This window comes from Sinohyriopsis cumingii, chromosome 2, assembly GCF_028554795.1.
Source record: "Sinohyriopsis cumingii isolate HCF-2022 chromosome 2, ASM2855479v2, whole genome shotgun sequence".
Classification (NCBI taxonomy): domain Eukaryota; kingdom Metazoa; phylum Mollusca; class Bivalvia; order Unionida; family Unionidae; genus Sinohyriopsis; species Sinohyriopsis cumingii.
In genome coordinates, this window is record NC_142962.1 from 113,208,018 (window position 1) to 113,226,499 (window position 18,482).

The following is an 18,482-nucleotide window of genomic DNA, read 5'->3' on the forward strand; positions in this document are numbered from 1 at the left end:
CTGAAAACACTGCTGCATTGCTGATGTATTGATCACTGATAATCCTCTGCAAGCAAGTCCTTCAAAAATTTACACTAATGCCAACAAGTCCATCGACAAATTTTATACTGCCATGCTGCCAACAAGTTCCTCAACAATTTACATTACCCTACTTACTGCTAACAAGATAGTCAGCAATTTACACTAATCTATTTCCAACAAGTCAGTCCACAATTTACACTACCTTACTACCAGCAAGTCCGTCAACAATTTAAACTACCCTACTACCAGCAAGTCCGTCAGCAGTTTACACTACCCTACTACCAGTAAGTCCGTCAACAATTTAAACTACCCTACTACCACCAAGTCCGTCAACAATTTACATTACCCTACTACCAGTAATTCCGTCAACAATTTACACTACCCTACTACCAGCAAGTCCGTCAACAATTTACACTACCCTCCTACCAGCAAGTCCGTCAGCAATTTACACTACCCTACTACCAGCAAGTCCGTCAACAATTTACACTACACTACTACCAGCAAGTCCGAAAACAATTTACACTACACTACTACTAGCAAGTCCGTCAACGATTTACACTACCCTACTGTGCCTAGCTGCAAAGGCTACCAAAGTGGTCAGTGACATGTTTGTTCAAGTCGCGCAGGTAAACTTGAGATCTATCCAAAGTACCGAGTTATTACATGTGTCTAGCTTTAGTAAGGGCGTGGAAAAATGCTCCAGAAGAAATTTTTTTTTTGTATTATTAGAGGTATTGTTCGATGGCTTGGAACTTTAGTCTACATTAGTTAAATATGGCGTGATTCAGACGCTACTGTTAGTCATATCTTCCAAAGCACATTATTAGAGGTATGTAAAGCATCGAATTTACCATAGTGACCTTGCATAGTTTTAGTTGGAATTTGTCAAGGCCAGACTACAGAAGGGGAAAACCAGATATTGGACCGATAATTTTCCACGATTTGAAGCATGATTTAAAGTGCAAGCAAAGAGTTTTAAGTAGTTAAGCCTTGTGTCAGTACCTGTAATTTAAACTTTCGATAGCTACTGAAATAACAGAAATTCGAAGCTGTGTGCTTTGTGATCTAGGTAGCTGGAGTTGCTCTTGAGTAAACATCCAGATGCCAAAATGCATTTCTAAATGTGAATTTTGGTTTACATCCTACGTTCAAATCTAATAACATACATAAAATGTTGGGACATACTATTATTTGACTTTTACATTTAAGGTTTTTATTGTTTTTTTGGTTTCATTATTCAGAAGAACTCCCTTACTAGTGCATAAACACTCAACACATCAGTGGAGAGAATGTCATTGCATTCATTGATGTATTGTTAAACAAAAAGGCAAAACATGCCGTGTTTGGTGGGGAAAATAGCTTACGATTCAGACGTTTCTTTCGTAAGTTTTCCAGGTGGAGCATTTACTTAATGAAACGGCTTTCCTCCAGTCACTTAATGAAGCACTTTTAATAACCTTTGATGACCGTGCTTGTATCGACCTCATATGGCATTGCCGTGCTGGTATCAACTGCTGATGACCTTACCGTGATTGTATAAACCTCAAATGGCATTGCCGTGCTGGTATCAACTGCTGATGACCTTACCGTGATTGTATAAACCTCAAATGGCATTGCCGTGCTGGTATCAACTGCTGATGACCTTACCGTGTTTGTATCGACCTCATATGGCATTGCCGTGCTGGTATCAACTGCTGATGACCGTACCGTGCTTGTATCAACTGCTGATGACAGTGCCGTACTGGTATCAACTGCTGATGACCGTACCGTGCTTTTATAAACCTCAAATGGCATTGCCGTGCTGGTATCAACTGCTGATGACAGTGCCGTGCTGGTATCAACTGCTGATGACAGTGCCGTGCTTGTATGAACTGCTGATGACAGTGCCGTGCTTGTGTCAACTGCTGATGACAGTGCCGTGCTTGTATCGACCTCGTATGGCAGTGCCGTGCTTGTATCGACCTCATATGGCAGTGCTTTGCTTGTATCAACCTCAGATGGCAGAGCCGTGCTTGTATCGAGCCCAGATGACAGTGCCGTGCTTGTATCGACCTCAGATGGCAGTGCCGTGCTTTTATCAGCCCAATTATTATCAGTGTTGTGTAGCATAACATCCATCGTTGAGGTCATGGTGGTTTTCCATAAATACAACCAAGCAAGCAGTTTTGAGAGAGCTAAGTGGATTACAAGGAGTACAAGTGATATTTGACGTAAGCGTTTCCAGGAACATAAATTGTGCGAATTAAATAAAATTCTCGAGACAAAAATGGTAAAAATTATTTTAACGAACAAGTCTAAATAATCATCAAGTCAGGTTCCCAATGAAGCACCTATAGTACAGACATTTGAAATAATATACACCACTACTGCAGCAGAAAAAAAAACAAATATGCAGCTCAGCTCTCTCGTACAAATGATGAACTCGTACAGAATTTTTAGCATGTTTCAATCGTACTAAACGATGCAAAGGTACGTGATTCGACCAACTTATCCAAATTTAGTAAGCAGTGGATTTATGACAAGAAACAACGATCAACGTATCTTCAAGCAAATCTGTCTACCGAAGTCCCAGCACCACAGAAGGACAGACTAGTGAGAGACGCGTGCTCAAGAGACCGTAACAGTGGCCTTTAAAGAAGGTGTTACTTTCTATCAACCCCCATACCAAGTATTGAACGATGTGCATGCTTAAATGGATATTTCTAAAACATGACAGTGGCAAGGATATCGATGTCATTTCTGACGAGGGAGCTGTCTAATTCATCCTCACAGCAGGCGAAGGAGCAGTGGCTTTTGATAAAACAAGTGTCCAGTGTCGAATTTAATAGTTCTAAAGAGATTTATATAGGCACGCCCTGAGTGTAGGGCTGACCAGTGACCCTGCCTTTTGATTTTTCTAGTGTACGACACTTTCCAGACAGTGCTTTTGACTATATGCTATAATTATGGGACAATGCTCATGACGAGACAGTAGTGCTGTGATTATTAGCATGTTGCCATAGCAATGACATTGACACTGATCTACATCTCGTAAGTGAGGTAGATAATAATTCAAATTACTAATTTGGTCACCTGAAATATGTATGCATGTTTTTCGCCTATGGAATTTTGTTGTTGTTGTTGTGGGGTTTAACGCCATTTTTCAACACACGACAGGCTATACATGGCGGCCAGTATTAATGGTGGAGGAAGAACACTGGAAAACCTCGGAAAGCATCACCGACCCACGAGAAGCTACTGGCAAGCTTTCTCACATACCCACATTGGCTGAATCCGAGAGACTCGAACCGGCGCAGACAGAGGTGAGATGGCAGTGATCCGTAACGGATAGCGCTTTAGACGACTCGGCCACTCGGGGCCCCTGCCTATGGAATGAGATTGTAACCTCCGTTTGAATTTCTCACAATGACCAATAGTGGTTCCTTCAAAAATAATTTTCTACAAAATGAGACTAATATGCATTAGATTAAATTATATTTGTTTAAATTTCTGCTGGAAAATGAAAGCGTTAGATCAACAACGGGCTTTCTGTGTGCCGTATCTGTCTTCGTATGGTCGTATTTTATTATCGTAATTATTCTCTATCCGGGTGCTATGAAAAAGATGTGAAACAATGCCAGATGTCATCCTTGATGGATCTAGGAGCTGTAGATGACACACAACATTGTCTCAGAAGTATGTATGAGTCAATTTCAGGAATATATAGGTTACTTAGCATGTCATATTCTGTTACACGCGACGTAAATCCAGTCAATCAATCAATCAGTCATATTCTGTCAGTTTTTGTAAATATACAGGATATGCACATTATACAACTTTGCACTCAAAGAATTCACTAATTTATATGATCCAAAAACAAAATCTATATACTAGACCGAATATTATAAGGATTGCTTTGCATGTTCAGTGTTAAAAAAAATTCCGTTTTTTGTGTGTCCTCGAATACGAATTCATATGAGCAGGTAATTTGAAACATTAAGTGTCATGGTAACCAACCAATAATTGTCGATAACATGAAATAGAATTTCCACGAACATCATTTTCTCTTCACCGAGACAATGTTCTTCAATACTAAAGACAATGCTCTTCAATACTATAGACAATGCTCTTCAATACTATAGACAATCTTCAATACTAAAGGTAATGCTCTTCAATACTATAGACAATGCTCTTCAATACTAAAGACAATGCTCTTCAATACTATAGACAATGCTCTTCAATACTATAGACAATGTTCTTCATTACTATAGACAATGCTCTTCAGTACTATAGACAATGCTCTTCAATACTAAAGACAATGCTCTTACATACTATAGACAATGCTCTTCAATACTATAGACAATGCTCTTCAGTACTATAGACAATGCTCTTCAATACTATAGACAATGCTCTTCAATACTAAAGACAATCTTCAATACTAAAGGCAATGCTCTTCATTGCTATAGACAATGCTCTTCAATACTGTAGACAATGCTCTTCAATACTATAGACAATGTTCTTCAATACTATAGACAATGCTCTTCAGTACTAAAGACAATCTTCAATACTAAAGGCAATGCTCTTCATTGCTATAGACAATGCTCTTCAATACTGTAGACAATGCTCTTCAGTACTAAAGACAATGCTCTTCAATACTAAAGACAATGCTCTTCAATACTATAGACAATGCTCTTCGATACTATATACAATGCTCTTCAATACTAAAGACAATGCTCTTCAATACTAAAGACAATGCTCTTCAATACTATAGACAATGCTCTTCGATACTATAGACAATGTTCTTCAATACTATAGACAATGCTCTTCAATACTATAGACAATGCTCTTCGATACTATAGACAATGTTCTTCAATACTATAGACAATGCTCTTCAATACTATAGACAATGCTCTTCAATACTAAAAACAATCTTCAATACTAAAGGCAATGCTCTTCATTGCTATAGACAATGCTCTTCAATACTGTAGACAATGCTCTTCAATACTAAAGACAATGCTCTTCAATACTAAAGACAATGCTCTTCAATACTATAGACAATGCTCTTCGATACTATATACAATGCTCTTCAATACTAAAGACAATGCTCTTCAATACTAAAAACAATGCTCTTCAATACTATAGACAATGCTCTTCGATACTATAGACAATGTTCTTCAATACTATAGACAATGCTCTTCAATACTATAGACAATGCTCTTCAATACTATAGACAATGCTCTTCGATACTATAGACAATGTTCTTCAATACTATAGACAATGCTCTTCAATACTATAGACAATGCTCTTCAATACTAAAGACAATCTTCAATACTAAAGGCAATGCTCTTCATTGCTATAGACAATGCTCTTCAATACTAAAGACAATCCTCTTCAATACTGTGTATAATGCTCTTCAATACTATAGACAATCTTCAGTACTAAAGGCAATGCTCTTCATTGCTATAGACAATGCTCTTCAATACTATAGACAATGCTCTTCAATACTATAGACAGTGCTCTTCAATACTATAATGGTTGTGCGTTGTTCTCGAAAAGGAAAAGGCTCGTCTACCGGTTGATGTCTGAATATGATTTTGACATGGACATGTTTAACATGAGATTTTTGTAATTCAAACAATTCTACTGTCGTGTCCATGCAATAGTTAGACCCAAATAAAAAAAAAATTTTTTTTCATTACTCTTTTATTTCCTGTACATGATACATCTCAGTGCAGCGCATGGAATGCAATTTCCTCTATACCTTTATGAAGTACAAGCCAGACGGCCTTAATTTCAACACTTTTTTTATCGTCTGCATTCCATTGATCGTGCTTATAACATTGTACCCTGAAAGGTGTTATCTCGTGAGATCACGTAATTGTGCAAGTTTCGTAGTAGTCTTGATATGAATCAGCGGGTTTATTTTTTGACAACAGATGAATCATTTTGTAACTATTATTTTTATACAAAATACAGATTTTGTAAAGGATTCATTGACACATTTCGTTACAAGCATGTTTATAGCGTCACTGGATATTTACTTAGACAGGATGTGACGTATTTGACAGGATAATCGTCAGGTGTAATTGATTATTGAACTGTTTTTAAGACGATTATTCTTTTTCGTAGATTTTTGAGAATGATAGCTATATATAATTAGGCTGTGGTGGAGAATTGATACGGACTAATTGGCTCAAATTTTTTTCTCATTTCCTTTCTCTTTTTGAAGATTTTTAGTTCAGGCAGGTAACGCTTGCTAACATCTGAACAGAAGTTGAAACTAAATATCACATTGGAAAACATTCTTTGAAATAACTGTATCTGCAATTTTCAAATAATTGTAAGTAAGAACATGTCCGAACAAGTATGTATCTATGTATCTATGTATGTATATATATATATATATATATATATATATATATATATATATATATATATATATATATATATACTTCATGTCTAAATTCAAGTACGGATCTATACGTGTTTCGTAACAGACTCTTTATATAAAAAATATATAATTCTACTTTTTATTGGGCTGTAACTGTACAAAATTAGTGAAGCTTCTTAAATTCACCAAGCAAACTTCATTGGGGTTTTAGGTTTTCACCGCAGTTTGGTTTTATCTCAAAAAGTGGATATAAATGTGTCATAGAATGCCTCTTTTTTGGATACTGTGCCTGTCAAAACTGGATGACATGTTTCAATTTGTCTCCTTCCTTCATGAGATGTAAATATATATCCGTATGTAAAATGAGGCAGTACATCTAAATGTCCACTTAATTTGAAATGTGGTTTATCGACTGTCAGTTTCAGGAAAATAGAGAAAACCTTTCCTGTTCTGTGGTCACCTTGTATAAAGTGGGACACTGTCATTATTTGCAGGGTTTTCCTTTTTACAACTCACCTATAAGCATTTGTTTCTTTTATGTTAGTGTAAATAACCCTTGTAAGCTTTTGTTTCTTTTAATCTCGTGTAAATAACCCTTATAAGCTTTTGTTTCTTTTATGCTAGTGTAAATAACCCTTGTAAGCTTTTGTTTCTCTTAATCTCGTGTAAATAACCCTTATAAGCTGTTGTTTCTTTTATGCTAGTGTAAATAACCCTTGTAAGCTTTTGTTTCTCTTAATCTCGTGTAAATAACCCTTATAAGCTGTTGTTTCTTTTATGCTAGTGTAAATAACCCTTGTAAGCTTTTGTTTATTTTAATCGCGTGTAAATAACCCATATAAGCTTTTGTTTCTTTTAATCTCGAATAAATAATCCTTGTAAGCTTTTATTTCTATTATGCTAGTGTAAATAACCCTTGTAAGCTTTTGTTTCTTTTATGCTAATGTAAATGACCCTTGTAATCTTTTGTTTCTTTTAATCTCTTGTAAATAACCCTTGTAATCTTTTGTTTCTTTTAATCTCGTATAAATAATCCTTGCAAGCTTTTGTTTCTCTTAATCTCGTGTAAATAATCCTTATAAGCTGTTGTTTCTTTTATGCTAGTGTAAATAACCCTTGTAAGCTTTTGTTTCTTTTATGCTAATGTAAATGACCCTTGTAATCTTTTGTTTCTTTTAATCTCTTGTAAATAACCCTTGTAATCTTTTGTTTCTTTTAATCTCGTGTAAATAAACCTTGCAAGCTTTTGTTTCTTTCAGGCTAGTGTAAATAACCCTTATAAGCTTTTGTATGTTTTATGATCGTGTAAATAACCCTTGTAAGCTTTTGTTTCTTTTAATCTCGTGTAAATAACCCTTATAAACTTTGTTTCTTTTAATCTCGTATAAATAATCCTTGTAAGCTTTTATTTCTATTATGCTAGTGTAAATAACCCTTGTAAGCTTTTGTTTCTTTTATGCTAATGTAAATGACCCTTGTAATCTTTTGTTTCTTTTAATCTCTTGTAAATAACCCTTGTAATCTTTTGTTTCTTTTAATCTCGTGTAAATAAACCTTGCAAGCTTTTGTTTCTTTCAGGCTAGTGTAAATAACCCTTATAAGCTTTTGTATGTTTTATGATCGTGTAAATAACCCTTGTAAGCTTTTGTTTCTTTTAATCTCGTGTAAATAACCCTTATAAACTTTGTTTCTTTTAATCTCGTATAAATAATCCTTGTAAGCTTTTATTTCTATTATGCTAGTGTAAATAACCCTTGTAAGCTTTTGTTTCTTTTATGCTAATGTAAATGACCCTTGTAATCTTTTGTTTCTTTTAATCTCTTGTAAATAACCCTTGTAATCTTTTGTTTCTTTTAATCTCGTATAAATAATCCTTGTAAGCTTTTGTTTCTCTTAATCTCGTGTAAATAACCCTTATAAGCTGTTGTTTCTTTTATGCTAGTGTAAATAACCCTTGTAAGCTTTTGTTTATTTTAATCGCGTGTAAATAACCCATATAAGCTTTTGTTTCTTTTAATCTCGTATAAATAATCCTTGTAAGCTTTTATTTCTATTATGCTAGTGTAAATAACCCTTGTAAGCTTTTGTTTCTTTTATGCTAATGTAAATGACCCTTGTAATATTTTGTTTCTTTTAATCTCTTGTAAATAACCCTTGTAATCTTTTGTTTCTTTTAATCTCGTGTAAATAAACCTTGCAAGCTTTTGTTTCTTTCAGGCTAGTGTAAATAACCCTTATAAGCTTTTGTATGTTTTATGATCGTGTAAATAACCCTTGTAAGTTTTTGTTTCTTTTAATCTCGTGTAAATAACCCTTATAAACTTTGTTTCTTTTATGGTAGTGTAAATAACCCTTGTAAGCTTTTGTTTCTGTTATGGTAGTGTAAATAACCCTTATAAGCTTTTGCTTCTGTTATGCTAGTGTAAATAACCCTTATAAGCTTTTGTTTCCGTTATGCTAGTGTAAAGAACCCTTGTAAGCTTTTGTTTCTGTTATGCTAGTGTAAATAACCCTTATAAGCTTTTGTATGTTTTATGATCGTGTAAATAACCCTTGTAAGCTTTTGTTTCTTTTAATCTCGTGTAAATAACCCTTATAAGCTTTTGTTTCTTTTATGCTAGTGTAAATAACCCTTATAAGCTTTTGTTTCTTTTAATCTCGTGTAAATAACCCTTATAAGCTTTTGTTTCTTTTATGCTAGTGTAAATAACCCTTATAAGCTTTTGTTTCTGTTATGGTAGTGTAAATAATCCTTATAAGCTTTTGTTTCTGTTATGCTAGTGTAAATAACCCTTGTAAGCTTTTGTTTCTGTTATGCTAGTGTAAATAACCCTTGTAAGCTTTTGTTTCTGTTATGCTAGTGTAAATAACCCTTGGAACGCATGTATAAAATAATCTTTCGTAAAGTCATCAAAGCGGTGATAAAATGCCAATTTAAATTTGATTTTTTTTTTTTGTTGGGGGTGAGGCTGGCAAGTTAAACAAACGTTACATGCACAGACGATCCGGAACGGGATTATTACAGATAGGAGTAGAAGTTAGATTTTGAACATTGAAAGGAGAAAGTTTTAAACCAGTCCACCCTTTCAGCAATGATACCTTCATGCATATATTGATAAAAAAAACAACAGTTAAAGATAGATTCCATTGACTCCTCCTTTATTAAAAACAAAAAACAATTCCCATTCGTGAGGTACCTACGATGAACAAGTTTCAAAGGATCATAAACAAAATAAAAACAGTGTGGTTGTGTAAAATATAGCAAGTATGGGCAACAATCAAAATAATCACGTACGAAATTGGCTCAGAGGAAACAAAATATAAAAATACATCATAATTTGGTTTCAGAAATCTACCAACCTTAGATAAGTCTTGTATTGGCTGGGGCATCCACACTCGAGCATAGATTACCCCTGTGGGTGGTTTTTGCATTCAATCGGTCTTGCAAACAAAAAATAGTTGAGATTTAGCATCGACCAAAAAACGTCATGATGTATTCGTGTGAATTTTACGGTTGGCAATTATTGCTTTCGACTCCTGCAAAGGTGTAACATTATGTTTAATCATTTCAATCAAATAAGAAAACTCATTAGATCCAGGTGAAATATTGGAAAACTGCCTAGAGGGTCTGATAACAAGTTGGAAATAATAGCCCTGTACACAGGGATGGGTTTTTAATTTAATCCATTTGTCATTTGTTCACTGATACATTAATGCAACGAATGCACTCTACTGCTTCCAAATGGTGACCGAATACAAGGTCTTTATTATGTGCTACAATACAACGGCTCTTGTTTAATTCTGAAATATTAATCATTTGTAAATCTATTTTCACATGATATGTACTTATTTAAATAAGTCAAGCACAGAATTCGTTTTCCATGTAGTAAACATATTCCATTCGTTCTTACCATAAGACAAGGTGCCTAAAATGTTACCTTAACGTGTATCCAGTTAATTTATGGTACACGAAACACGCTTTGCCATATACCTAGCATGAGAGCATTGTCTAGCTCCAAAATAATGGACACTAGCCTCTGAACCACTTTCTAAAATTCATGTCGTAAAATCTTCAAAAAACATAGACCGAAGCAAAGGACCAATAAAAACATAGACCATAGCAAAGGACCAATAAAAACGCTAACAAGCAAGAGAAGAACAAACAACCATGTCAGCTTCACATTCACATTGAAGATGTATTAAACAATGTCACCGGCCACTTCTAATGATATCGTGACCATAGAGCAGTGATTCCCAAAGTGGGCGGTACCGGCCCTTGGGGGCGGTGGGTTTACCGTGGAGGCGCTAATACTGAATAATGTTTGTTACGAGGTAGTAACGGTGAAAAATGGTTAAACAAAATCTACAGTTTTATGGCAGTTAATAAGGTAACGAGTTGCAGCTGGGGTATGGGATAAAGGTCAATTAGGGTATAATTTCCAGACAAATAAACTATTTCCTTTTTACCATTTATACATGTTTGCAACAAAATGGTTTTGGTTATTAATCAGAACAAGAAACATTGTCGAGCGTGTTGTCGTGGGCATCAGATGATACGTTACGAAATTTGATAATAACGATAGCTTTGTGGGTGGGGGACGGGATAAAAATCTTACCAGATATTAATGCCGTAATGCCGCCGTTTTTCATAAATTTCACCATTCTTCCAATCTAATTAAAATTTGGAAGGGAGGAAATGATTTGTTGAAAATCTATCGGGCATAAACCATTCCTGGAAATAATCAAGATGTTAGTTTTAATGACTGACAAATATGCAGTTTAAAATTAAGAAGTGACACTCCTTAATTCAGTAAACAAAGTCGCTCGTAATTGTTCTTTCTGTGAAATGCTCCAAAATTAGAGACGTGATATATTCGACAAATTACGTTATTGACTTATCTAACAACAGCCACATTCGCATTTGGCTCACAAATTGACTAAAGAGATAGTGACGAGAAGCAAAGACCGCATTTTTCAGCGGTTCTGAGAAGCAAAAGCATGCATATTGGTGATAGCTGGCGCGCTGGAATACTTTAAGGGGCGAAATTGGGCTGAAGGCATAGGTGATGTTTGCGTCTTCAGTTGACAATGGTGATGTTATCAAATCTCATGTTCCAGCTTTAGACTGAAATCGGTTGACCTACGGATATCGTCGATCAACATCGGATTAATTCGTACGTATGTGAAAAATGGCCGGTTCCTCAGTCAGACTGGATAAATTACATTGCTCATAATATGATGAAGCGTCAATATTTTAATGGAACCCAACGATGTTTACGACCAATGTCTTATTTTAATGGAACCCAACGATGTTTACGACCAATATCTTATTTTAACGGAACCCACCGATGTGTACGACCAATATCTTTCAATATTCAGTTTCATTCACATGATTTGGCAAATTCGACTTTTTGCACCTAACGGCAACATTGGGGATTTAAAAGATATCCAACGATACTGATCCGCTTTGTGCTTTTTTATGCACGACAGTTCTCTAGAAAATGCACCTTTCAATGACGTCTTGGTCACACTATTTGTTTACACTTGTTAGCGTTGATCCACGTGGACACAACAGTTTGTCGAAGTCACTTATCTTTATTAGTTATAAAATTTAAACAAGTATACGTACTATGAAAATAACTTAGTTTGTACAGTTGTTATTTATTCCACATAATCATTACCAACTATTCGAACTGGTTGACTCGACTCCCTGTAGCAATGGACTATTAGTCATCAATTGAGCACGTGATCAGAGCACGACTGAAAATGGACTACCGTCAGTGCAACGTTTACATTGATGATGTTTGTAGAGTTGCCATACGTCCTCTTTTTACCGAACATGCCCTCATTTCCGGTCCTTAAATCTCTATGCAGATACACCCACACTCTGGTGTGTCATCTCTGGTGTGTCCTCCGTTATGAAAGTTTAAACATGGTAAACCCTACACTGTCTGTTTTATGCAGAGTTGTCGTCGCTGATTTCCTTGATGCATCTTTGTTATTACAATTCGTGCATAGTTACATGGAAAAAACACTTCAGCCATATTTTTTAAATTGTAATTAAATGTCCTTAAATTTTTTTGTTTTTTTGTTTTTTTTGTATCGAATGATAAATTATCAATTTAACTTAGCAAAGTTTTTTCTTCACTTCCTTTCTTAATTAACTGGGTATTGATTTTTTCTAATTACTTTAAACTATTTACTTCTCTTTATTTGTAAATAGTTTTAGACATAATTGAAAAATAATAATAAAACTTTCGCCTATTTATTTTCATGTTTAATTTATGTCCGAAATGATTTGTGATGAACGTAAATTAAATTGTGTCCTTTCAAGCAGTACATTTAATAGTTACATCTTCTGCATGCCCACATTGTAATTTCTATTAGGTTAACAATTCTGATCAGTTATATATATATATATATATATATATATATATATATATATATATATATATATATATATATATATATATATTACAAGTAAAGTTCTTACAGTATCATAATGATAGGATATGACGTGAAGACTATGACCAATTAAGTATGATGAAACTAGAAAGAGCTTTATGAATGCTAATTTTTATTTCTTCTGCCTTATTTCTGATATACAGCTGTTTTCTATGGGATGATGTTTTGTTCTTCAATATATTTTGCTGTGTATCTCATGTACGAAAGTGTAATTGGTAGAAATAGCCTCATTGGGAATTAATAATAACATTACATACCACACGAACTTTTTCTGACAAGGGGTTCCCGGATGTAAGCATGCCTTGAAGAGTGTGATAATAAAACGTATAATAAGCATTTTATTAAAATGCTTTAGTTCGAGAACTTGTGTTTGAAATATAAAGAATGGTATCAGTCTGAATTGTTCTGAACATGTGATGATATGTGCTTTAGTACTCACACCTAATGATTCGTGTACGTACCTTCTTACAACATTCCTCATACTCCTGATAATATCATACAACATTGTCGATATATCACACAAGTATATAAAATCAATAATAATACGTATATGCTAAACACTTACGATGATTTATATTAGGAAAGAAAATCTCAAGATTACCGTTAATCCTACTCACACCAAATAGATCAGGCAAACACTTGTAAATCACATTATTTATACTTCTTCCAAGTGATCTGTTTTTCCCCCTAGAAAATACAATGTTAATCGTTCAGTACTAATCTCCATAGGTATCCAATATACACTGTAACTTAATGAGTTTGTATCGGACTGAATACTACTGTATTTGACTTGCAATAACGTTTGGACCAAATAGTGGCAACTTGCAATAACGTTTGGACCAAATAGTGGCAACTTGCAATAACGTTTGGACCAAATAGTGGCAACTGCAAATTCTTACTGGGGAGCAAGAAAATTATCATTTGACTTTATAGTGGTTGATTATGAAGATGCTTATTGAAATAATAATAATAATAATAATAATGATAATAATAGGGATGCCGATCGCGATGTTTGTGATAAAGAGAATATTGGGCATATAATAATATTTTTGTTAAAATTATGTGGAATTAAAAAAAAACAAAGACTTTGGTTACCGCTGCTATTAAAACTACAGCTGCTGCTGAAACTACAAGAACTGTTACCAATACTACTGCAAAAACATCATCAACAAAAACAGCTACTGTTGGTGCTACTGCAACTTCAACTGCTTCGACATGATTCCATTTTGGGACACGATCTCTCTCCCCATTGGCCTTAAATATCCATAGAGACGGGTTGAGAAAAGCTTTTCATTGGCTGTGCTGTTTTCCATTTAATATGTCTGAGACGTCTGGGATAAATCGCTAGCCTTCTGCTAAGATACATGTCTGTATTAAATTCCCTTACAGCTTTTGGCAAGGGTCTTTCGTGAATTCGTTTGGTTCTTGTCTAACTGCATCTTTAATACCAAGTTGTCAATCGGGCGTACACTTTCTTGCAAACAGTCTTAAAGTTCGAAATAATTCAGGTGCGCTAGCTTTTCATAAAGCAAATACTTTAAGTTATACTGCAATTATAGTTGGATTAGCTCGGGCATTATTAGCCATACACGGAAAGATTGAATGCGTTAGAACCTTCATAAAGATACCTCAGTATGGTGAATAATATTTACTGGCCTATTCGTGTAATAGAATTAGAGTTTCAGAAACTCACCTTTTAACGAAAGTATAACTCGTCGTGTATCATGTGTCATATACAATTTTCTTTCAATGAACCTCTTTATGTACTACATAAATACCCACCACGTTATACATCAGTTTTTCAATACAAAATCGAACTGCTTAACCCAAGATGAAAATAAATAAAGTACGTTAGGTTCAAATTCTTACCTTTCTTTAGCTGATCGATTTAAGAAGCAAAAAGATCACCATTAGGACTTGTGTCTCGTTATCATTAGCATGCAGACAGTGTGATCTTCCTATATCTTCAGGACAATAATAATGGTGGCATATATATTTGGTTGAACTATAGAACTCCATATGCAAAATAACTATTTAGGAAGCAAGTCACGATCAAATCGTTGCGTGTGGGCTTTTAACAAGTTCATCTACTTTCAGAAATGCAAAATGATTTGGTTTATGTCTCACCAAAATGTGGCAGGAGAATATAATGTTACCCTTGTGCGTCAATCTGTCCGTCTGTACATTCAGTTACTTTTTTAGTTTAGATCAGATATAGTTGTGGAGCATTCGTGTTCCATGAACACTTTTTTTTTTTATCGAATAAGGCACACACATTACCACTCTTTATTTTGTTTTATTAGATTTACTTTCAACTTGGCACACATTGACAACGCTCTTAGAATGCGTCGTGTCCCTTTTGACAACACCCTTATGAAATGATACATCTTTTTGACAGAACCGACAGAAAACACGATATCCTATTGACAATACCGACAGAAAACGCGATATCTTTTTAACAGTACCGACAGAAAGCGCGACACCTGTTTAAAATAAGAACTTAGCATTTAGCCGTTTGAATCAAGGGGAAGAAATCCGTTTGTCTTCTAATTTAAAGGATTCTCAGCAATAACATTTAAGATTTACAGTGATAACCATTTCGGTGTCTTTAAATATACCATCTATCTATCTACCTACCTACCTATATATATATATATATATATATATATATATATATATATATATATATATATATATATATATATATATATATATATATACACACATCAGTATCGTCCTTTTCATAATATCCAGTAACCATCATGTAAAACACGATTCCCGAATCATCAGTATTTTTTCCCCAGTAGTTTCTCCCAATTGAAATAAGTTATGACAGCGGTGGGTCAGTTGTTCAGGGGAATAATAGGTAAAACGACCTGGCATTATTATCCAGCATTAGGCTCTCGGTATAACAAAACAAATATTTATCTTTCTTCTTCATTATTCTGAAATGTGCTGTTACATTTATAGAAATCACTCCCCGGTATGTCTTAAGAATAGCAAGTAAACGCAGGAATTGAACCTGATTATATCGTTATTATTGCGAAAAGATAAATGAAATAAAATAAATGCAACCCATCCCAAGTAAAGTCTACCTTTTTCAGACACTATACAAGTTTTTGTACTCAGAAAATATACACAGACATGCACACAAAGTAGACACAACCTATGTCAACATTGGCCGACCAGAAAACAAATAGTCTGGGACAAAAGTGAAAGCGGTCGATTAGTGCACTGACAACAAGATACTTTTCATCTACTGAAGACAATAATAAATGCAGATCCAAAGTGGAATCCAGGTAGATCCCTTATTATCATTGCGCATGTACATCTGGACTTAATAATTCACTTCAACAATTGAAAGAAGAGTGTGACTAGATCCCGTGCATTTCAGTAGTAAAGTTTAAGTTAAAACACGTCTACTATGTATTTATAAAAAGGCGGCGTACTCGACAATACGAAATTAAGTAAGGAAGCGTTTTATACACAAAGACCGCGTAGATGTAGAGTAAGGGAAATGAATCAGCGACGATCAGTCAAAGACACAATCTTCTCAATAGTTAGTATATAGTGATATTCAAACAACCAAGAAAGGCATGTGTATTTACCAACGTAAGCTTATATAATTGATAAAATGTTCTACTTTGCGTCATAATTCATGACCTACTTCCACTTTGTTTGTGATTTTCTGTGTTGACCGATTGAAAAGCTATTTTATTCACACTCAAGGACTATGTACTTTGTTCGTCTTGAATATTATAACAAAATTTTAAAAGAAGAAACTATTGATGTGGTCTATTTGATTTAAATATGGCACGCCTTGTCAATTCACTATTCCAAATCGTTCAGTTTGTATACATACCTTGTGAAGTCTGTATTACTAGCATGTATAATCGAATATACCTTGTGAAGGCTGTATTACGAGCATGTAAATTTAATTTATTATAAACCTATCAATTTTCTACCCCAGAAAGAGCCAGAATTTAACCGCCATTTTGTACAAGTAGGAAAACGATATTATCGTGTTCTGCTTCCACATCATCATACTAAAACGAGGCTTGGAGCCATTGTATCCTCGAGGTTTTCTGATTGCGTTACGCCCCCTAGCGAAGAAATGTCAATGCTATTACTAAGTAAAGCTCTCACAGCGACGTAAATTAAGAAACCGTGCGTTGTATATAAAATATCCGTTGTCAGATAAAAATGTATTGAGACCTGTTGGCAGATAAGAAATGTAACGAGGCCTGTTGGCAGATAAGAATTTGAACGAGACCTGTTGGCAGATAAGAATTTTAACGAGAACTGTTGGCAGATAAGAACTTGTATTTGTGGCCTATTCTAATCGATAAGTTTATCTACCAAAGTTAAAGGCATGTGTAGTTATTATTAAAAATCTCAGGGGATAAGCAAACAATTGTAATGATTAGATAAAAAGGCTTCGGTATGACTTATTAATATTTTTCTAATTAAACGATACGTTTTTGAAAGCTTGACTTTACACCAATCATTTTTTTTTTAATTATCATGTTTGTTATGGTCTTAGCAAAATAATAAATAGCTCGCATGCTTCATAAGAGGATTAGTACATCTCGCATGCTTCATAAGAGGATTAATACATCTCGCATGCTTCATAAGAGGATTAATACATCTCGCATGCTTCATAAGAGGATTAACACATTCTCGCATGCATCATATGACGATTCTTGCCCAAATTGTTTAAAATGCTTTACTCAGTGACAAAGTTCGTGGTAGCTCAGTTTCAATTTATTATACTGAATATCATGTATGTGATTCTCGTGAAGATAGCTTATGAACTTCAGAAATCATTTTTACGAATGTGTTACGCGGTTGTATAAATGCTTTGCTTTAATGTCATTTCTTAAAACGGTCTTGCCCAACGTCTAATTAAGGAAATTAGATCAACGGGTCGACGAAGAGAGAGAGTGAGAGAGAATCACAAAAACCACTTCGGAAACAGGCAAACTCAAAACTCGTCAAGTATTTCAACTCAGCCGAACACAATCTATGATATTCGCACACCTTCCCGTTTGTTTGTAAAATCCTACCGATATATTTAAAAAAGCACAAAACTTTGGCATTTCAGTGATTGATTTATAATTTTTAACTTGACAGTCGTCAAGGCATTCCCCAACTTTAACGATTTTTGGGGCGTTTCAAAGCAAATGGAAGCTCCCAATGTAAACAGGCAGACATACAGCTCGCTGTATTTAGTTTTTGGTTTCTAGAATAGTCCATTTCAGTAAAAATATGTGTCGTCTGCGTCCAGTATTTGGATGCCTAGTTTTAATATTTCTAAAACAAATTGAACAAATAAAATGTAGGAACTCTTGTATACACGTGTTCAAAGAGATGAAACTCCACGGCATTACTCCACGAGATTATCAGAGCTCCACGAGAACTCGACAGCATTACTCCACGAGATTATCAGATAGGTAAAACTACATCACATTGGTGAGAGCCAATAGGTTTGATAAAAGTTGGCCCTCGTTGATAATAGCAAGCAAAATACTTTCACCTACTTAAACTATTTTACGACACTACACCAGTTAAACTGATGACATTTTTGTCTCAGTGGACGTCTTCTTGAAAGCAGAGAGAGAGAGCT

The 18,482-nt window shown here is 34.7% G+C and overlaps 1 protein-coding gene across 3 annotated transcripts in view; it reads left to right on the plus strand.

Annotated features, from left to right (window-relative positions):
- The window catches only part of LOC149805628 (uncharacterized), a 126,712-nt gene that overhangs the window by 89,918 nt on the left and 18,312 nt on the right, over positions 1–18,482 (plus strand). The gene's annotated exons all lie outside the window — the stretch shown is intronic.